We start from the raw sequence: 7062 nt of genomic DNA, 5'->3' as shown, positions 1-7062 counted from the left end.
TTCGTTTTTGTTGTGTTTTTTTTTCTTTCAAAACCGCATGTTTCTATGTAGGCTTATTGCCAGCACAGCACCCTAATAGCATTCTGTTGCTGAGAAAAAAAATTTCAGTGCATTATATTCGCGTTATTAAAGGGGTTTTCCAGGATTTGGATGCTGATGACCTATCCTCAGGATAGATCATGTAGAGGGAAGTGTATATATTGGGGGTATATATATATATATATATACAGGGAGTGCAGAATTATTAGGCAAGTTGTATTTTTGAGGATTAATTTTATTATTGAACAACAACCATGTTCTCAATGAACCCAAAAAACTCATTAATATCAAAGCTGAATATTTTTGGAAGTAGTTTTTAGTTTGTTTTTAGTTTTAGCTATTTTAGGGGGATATCTGTGTGTGCAGGTGACAATTACTGTGCATAATTATTAGGCAACTTAACGAAAAACAAATATATACCCATTTCAATTATTTATTTTTACCAGTGAAACCAATATAACATCTCAACATTCACAAATATACATTTCTGACATTCAAAAACAAAACAAAAACAAATCAGTGACCAATATAGCCACCTTTCTTTGCAAGGACACTCAAAAGCCGCCATCCATGGATTCTGTCAGTGTTTTGATCTGTTCACCATCAACATTGCGTGCAGCAGCAACCACAGCCTCCCAGACACTGTTCAGAGAGGTGGACTGTTTTCCCTCCTTGTAAATCTCACATTTGATGATGGACCACAGGTTCTCAATGGGGTTCAGATCAGGTGAACAAGGAGGCCATGTCATCAGATTTTCTTCTTTTATACCCTTTCTTGCCAGCCACGCTGTGGAGTACTTGGACGCGTGTGATGGAGCATTGTCCTGCATGAAAATCATGTTTTTCTTGAAGGATGCAGACTTCTTCCTGTACCACTGCTTGAAGAAGGTGTCTTCCAGAAACTGGCAGTAGGACTGGGAGTTGAGCTTGACTCCATCCTCAACCCGAAAAGGCCCCACAAGCTCATCTTTGATGATACCAGCCCAAACCAGTACTCCACCTCCACCTTGCTGGCGTCTGAGTCGGACTGGAGCTCTCTGCCCTTTACCAATATAGCCATCTGGCCCATCAAGACTCACTCTCATTTCATCAGTCCATAAAACCTTAGAAAAATCAGTCTTGAGATATTTCTTGGCCCAGTCTTGACGTTTCAGCTTGTGTGTCTTGTTCAGTGGTGGTCGTCTTTCAGCCTTTCTTACCTTGGCCATGTCTCTGAGTATTGCACACCTTGTGCTTTTGGGCACTCCAGTGATGTTGCAGCTCTGAAATGTGGCCAAACTGGTGGCAAGTGGCATCTTGGCAGCTGCACGCTTGACTTTTCTCAGTTCATGGGCAGTTATTTTGCGCCTTGGTTTTTCCACACTCTTCTTGCGACCCTGTTGACTATTTTGAATGAAACGCTTGATTGTTCGATGGTCACGCTTCAGAAGCTTTGCAATTTTAAGAGTGCTGCATCCCTCTGCAAGATATCTCACTATTTTTGACTTTTCTGAGCCTGTCAAGTCCTTCTTTTGACCCATTTTGCCAAAGAAAAGGAAGTTGCCTAATAATTATGCACACCTGATATAGGGTGTTGATGTCATTAGACCACACCCCTTCTCATTACAGAGATGCACATCACCTAATATGCTTAATTGGTAGTAGGCTTTCGAGCCTATACAGCTTGGAGTAAGACAACATGCAGAAAGAGGAGGATGTGGTCAAAATACTCATTGCCTAATAATTCTGCACTCCCTGTATATATATACAAACCGGATTCCAAAAAAGTTGGGACACTATACAAATCATGAATGCAATGATGTGGAGGTGCCAACTTCTAATATTTTAATCAGAATAGAACATGAATCACGGAACAAAAGTTTAAACTGAGAAAATGTACCATTTTAAGGGAAAGATATGTTGAATCAGAATTTCATGGTGTCAAAAATCCCAAAAAAGTTGGGACAAGGCCATTTTCACCGCTGTGTGGCATCTCCCCTTCTTCTTACAACACTCAACAGACGTCTGGGGACCGAGGAGACCAGTTTCTCAAGTTTAGAAATAGGAATGCTCTCCCATTCTTGTCTAATACAGGCCTCTAACTGTTCCATCGTCTTGGGCCTTCTTTGTTGCACCTTCCTCTTTATGATGCGCCAAATGTTCTCTATAGGTGAAAGATCTGGAATGCAGACCGGCCATTTCAGTCCCCGGATCCTTCTCCTACGCAGCCATGATGTTGTGATTGATGCAGAATGTGGTCTGGCATTATCTTGTTGAAAAATGCAGGGTCTTCCCTGAAAGAGATGACGTCTGGATGGGAGCAGATGTTGTTCTAGAACCTGAATATATTTTTCTGCATTGATGGTGCCTTTCCAGACATGCAAGCTGCCCATGCCACAAGCCACCCATGCGCACTCATGCAACCTCATACCATCAGAGATGCAGGCTTCTGAACTGAGCGTTGATAACAACTTGGGTTGTCCTTGTCCTCTTTGGTCCGGATGACATGGCGTCCCAGATTTCCAAAAAGAACTTTGAATCGTGATTTGTGACTCGTCTGACCACAGAACAGTCTTCCATTTTGCCACACTCCATTTTAAATGATCCCTGGCCCAGTGAAAACGCCTGAGCTTGTGGATCTCGCTTAGAAATGGCTTCTTCTTTGCACTGTAGAGTTTCAGCTGGCAGCGGCGGATGGCACGGTGGATTGTGTTCACTGACAATGGTTTCTGGAAGTATTCCTGAGCCCATTCTGTGATTTCCTTTACAGTAGCATTCCTGTTTGTGGTGCAGTGTCGTTTAAGGGCCCGGAGATCACGGGCATCCAGTATGGTTTTACAGCCTTGACCCTTACGCACAGAGATTGTTCCAGATTCTCTGAATCTTCGGATGATGTTCTGCACAGTTGATGATGATAGATGCAAAGTCTTTGCAATGTTTCGCTGGGTAACACCTTTCTGATATTGCTCTACTATCTTTCTGCGCAACATTGTGGGAATTGGTGATCCTCTACCCATCTTGGCTTCTGAGAGACACTGCCACTCTGAGAAGCTCTTTTTATACCCAAACATGTTGCCAATTGACCTAATTAGTGTTAATTGGTCTTCCAGCTCTTCGTTATGCTCAAATTTACTTTTTCCAGCCTCTTATTGCTACTTGTCCCAACTTTTTGGGGATTTGTTGACACCATGAAAATTTGAATCAACGTATTTTTCCTTTAAAATGATACATTTACTCGGATTAAACGTTTGATCCGTCATCTACGTTCTATTACAGATAAAATATTGACATTTGCCATCTCCACATCATTGCATTCAGTTTTTATTCACAATTTGTTTAGTGTCCCAACTTTTTGGGAATCCAGTTTGTATATATATATATATATACACACACAGTCAGGTCCATAAATATTGGGACATGGATGAGATTCTAACATGTTTGGCTCTATACACCACCACAATGGATTTGAAATGAAACTAACAAGATGTGCTTTACCTTCAGACTTTATTTACAAATGCCTATGAGGGCAATAGAAACCTATCTTGGCCCTATCTGGGCCGATGTCGGAGTTTTTAACACCCTAGTAGGTCATTCTGTTTGTTTGTCTGTGTTCTATCACAAGTGAATCACACTCATTAGTGACACTTTTTAATGATTAATATAATAAAAGTGAAGTATTAGTTTGCACTTGGGCCAAGATAGGTTTCTATTGCCCTCATAGGCATTTGTAAATACAGTTGTGATTAACCTTGCCCAGGTCAGGTCCTGAATTTATGGATTAGTTTGTAATAGGCTCAGCAGCCTTCGTTTGTGGGGACCCACTTTATGTAATAAATATTCCACTACCTCCCCAGCATTGTGTTAGTGTCTGCGGATACATGGCGGGGTTTCTCACGAATGCACCTCCAGCAGACTTTAATAGTATAGAGGCAGCACAGGTGTTCTCCACAGGCTGCCTCCCTATCAACACTACTGATTTACAAGCAGCATTTAAAGAAATACAAAAGACATATAAGCAGTACGTGAGAGCCCAATGGGAAGTAGCAAGCTTAGACACATACCAACAGCAAGGTTTGGTGTTTAGGGGGATGAGAATCAATAATGTGCCCCATTCACACCAAGACGATGCCAACTTCATCAAGGGTTGGCAGCAATTATTAACAGAGAACTCACTGCGTATGCAGCAATACCTGCTGGACTTTGAAAGACTGTCATTGACGAGTACTGCTAGACAACTAGAGCAAGAAATCTACCAGATACAACACCTTAGGTCTAATCCTGATTTTACTGCACAAGAGTTGAGGTTACAGAAGCACATTGAGTCCTTTCAAATTGAAATTAAAGAAAGAAAACATAATAAATATATTAGGGACAAAAGGGATTTTGACACTGGTCAAATATACAGACCCAATACTGGTAACACCCAACCGAAGAGGTTTAACACCAATAGACAAAGTGCGTCTCAGTCTGATTTTTCGGAGTCTGACTGGTCAGAATCAGAAGGTCGCCCATTAAGGCCACCTGCGGCGCCTAGGCGCAAATACAGAGGTCGTGGACAACCACACCAGAGTAGGGCGCCTATCCCCCAAACAGGTGGGGTGATACCATCTGGTCAAACATGGCAAGGAACACAGGGATTCGTCCCAGTGTCAAATGCAACTATGGCAATATCCACTCCGGCCCCTGCAGTCAGCTCTCAACAACAAGCACATTTTTTACCCTTTTTATCATCTGGGGTATTTTGTGCCCCTTCAACGTATATGTCATCTACAACACCAACCACAAACCTGCCTTTTTTTTTAGGCCAAGGCCCAGCCCTGAGGGACAGGGAGAAGTGGGCATACAACGCCAGGACGTAAATGACTCACTTAGGGTGATCAATCTTTCTAGCTTTACTCTGGGACCAGAGCACATCAAAATACTCAATAAAGGATTGTCTTTCACACCAACTCCCTCTTTTCAATGTTTCAACTTGGTTAAAGACATTAACCTGTTTGCCAGGAAGCTTGCCCTCCATAAAACGTTTAATCAACAGTCTAGAGAATTCCAGCGGACACAGGCCAATGAAAGACAGGCTTTGGCCATCCTGGAATCACTAGATACCTTTGATGAAAATGCCCAAGATATAGTTGAGGCACCACTCTCAGGATTAAAATCCAAGTACACCCCCCCTTTTTCTCAGTATGGCAACATTGATACTTTTGTACAACTAGTAACAAGGGATCTAAAAACCTTGAGTACTAAAATACCATCTGTACAACTTAATCTTGGGGTTGAGGAACAACGGGCCTTAGAGGAACTTAGCCAGAATGAAGATCTGGTAATAAAATCTTTGGATAAGGGGGAAATGTTGTCCTTATGGACAAACAGGACTACAAAAAAATGGTTAAGGATCTGGTTAAACAAAGTGATACATATCAGAAGCTGGACTGTAACCCGACAGATAGGTTTTTAGCAGAATTGAAAGCAATTCTGACTACAGCCAAAGCTGACAAACTAATATCGAAAGAGGAATATAAATATCTCCTCAAGATGCATCCGACGATCGCTACCATCTATGCGATCCCTAAGGTGCACAAACAGAGACGACCGGTACCAGGCAGGCCAATAGTGTCTGGTAACAACAGTCTGACCGAAAATATCAGTCAATATATTGATGAATTTATAGCACCTTTTGTGCCCAGTCTACCATCATTCATTAAGGACACTAAGGATGTGGTCATCAGGCTCCAGGACATCCAGGTCACTCAGACAACGAAACTAGCCAGCTTCGACGTTGAGGCCCTATATACAAATATCAGGCACAATTTAGGGATTAAGGTGGTTTCCACGTTTCTTTCAACAAAAAGCATTCAGTTTCACGCACATAATGAGTTTCTTTTAACTCTCCTCCGTTACTTACTCACACACAATTATTTCCTTTTTGACGGCCAATATTATTTACAATCTGTTGGGACCGCAATGGGAAGTAAATGTGCACCTAATTATGCCAATTTATTTTTGGGGTGGTGGGAGGATACTATAGTTTTCACGTCCGATTTTTTTTTATTCACCCAGCACATTTTATTTTGGGGTAGGTACATCGATGATGTGCTAATCCTTTGGGAAGGCACTACAGATAATTTTCACCGTTTTGTTACAGCACTAAACACTAACGCCATTGGAATGGCATTCACATCAGAGATAAATGACAGCACTATCACTTTCCTGGATCTTAAATTGTCCTTGGACCCTGACGGCCACATCCGGTCAGAAGTTTACCGTAAACCTACAGCGACGAACAGCCTACTGGAATGGAATAGTTTCCATCCCAGACCCCTTAGGAAAGGAATACCTATCGGGCAGTATATCAGGGCCCGCAGAAATTGCTCGGACGAAGCAAGTTTTGAAAAAGAAAGCAAAATCGTATATATGATCGATTCCGAGCTAGGGGCTATCCTAAAAAGGTTCTACATCAGGCCTATGCTAGGGCAAGTAGGATCAGTAGGACGGAACTTCTGACCAATCCACCTAAGGACTCTAAGATGCTCATGGTTAGATGTATTGGCACTTTTGATGCTCAAAATAATAAGGTTTTTGGGATCCTTAGGAAGCATTAGCATGTTCTGTGGGCCGATAATGATTTGAGGACAGTCATTACATCTAATCCCAGCGTGACCTATCGCCGAGGCAGAAATCTAAAGGATGTATTAGTCCATAGTTTTTTTCGTCCAATACCACCGAAAACAACTTGGTTGAAATCAAATGTAGTGGGTACTTACCCGTGTGGAAACTGTGTTTACTGTCCTCTTGTGAGGAAATGTCGGTCTTTTGTAAACCCTGTTGACAAAAGAGAATATCAGATTAGGCAATACATCAACTGCAAGACCAAAGGTATAGTTTATGCCATTCAATGTCCTTGTCTCAAGATCTATGTTGGGAAGACATCCCAAGAATTTAGGAGAAGGATTTGCCAACACATTAGCAGCATTAATACCCTTGCAGATACATCCATCTCCAGACATGTTAGAAGTCATCATGGGGGAGACCATAGGGTATTGAAAT

Source organism: Bufo gargarizans, chromosome 2 (genome assembly GCF_014858855.1).
Source record: "Bufo gargarizans isolate SCDJY-AF-19 chromosome 2, ASM1485885v1, whole genome shotgun sequence".
Taxonomy (NCBI): Eukaryota; Metazoa; Chordata; class Amphibia; order Anura; family Bufonidae; genus Bufo; species Bufo gargarizans.
This window is presented reverse-complemented; position numbering follows the sequence as displayed.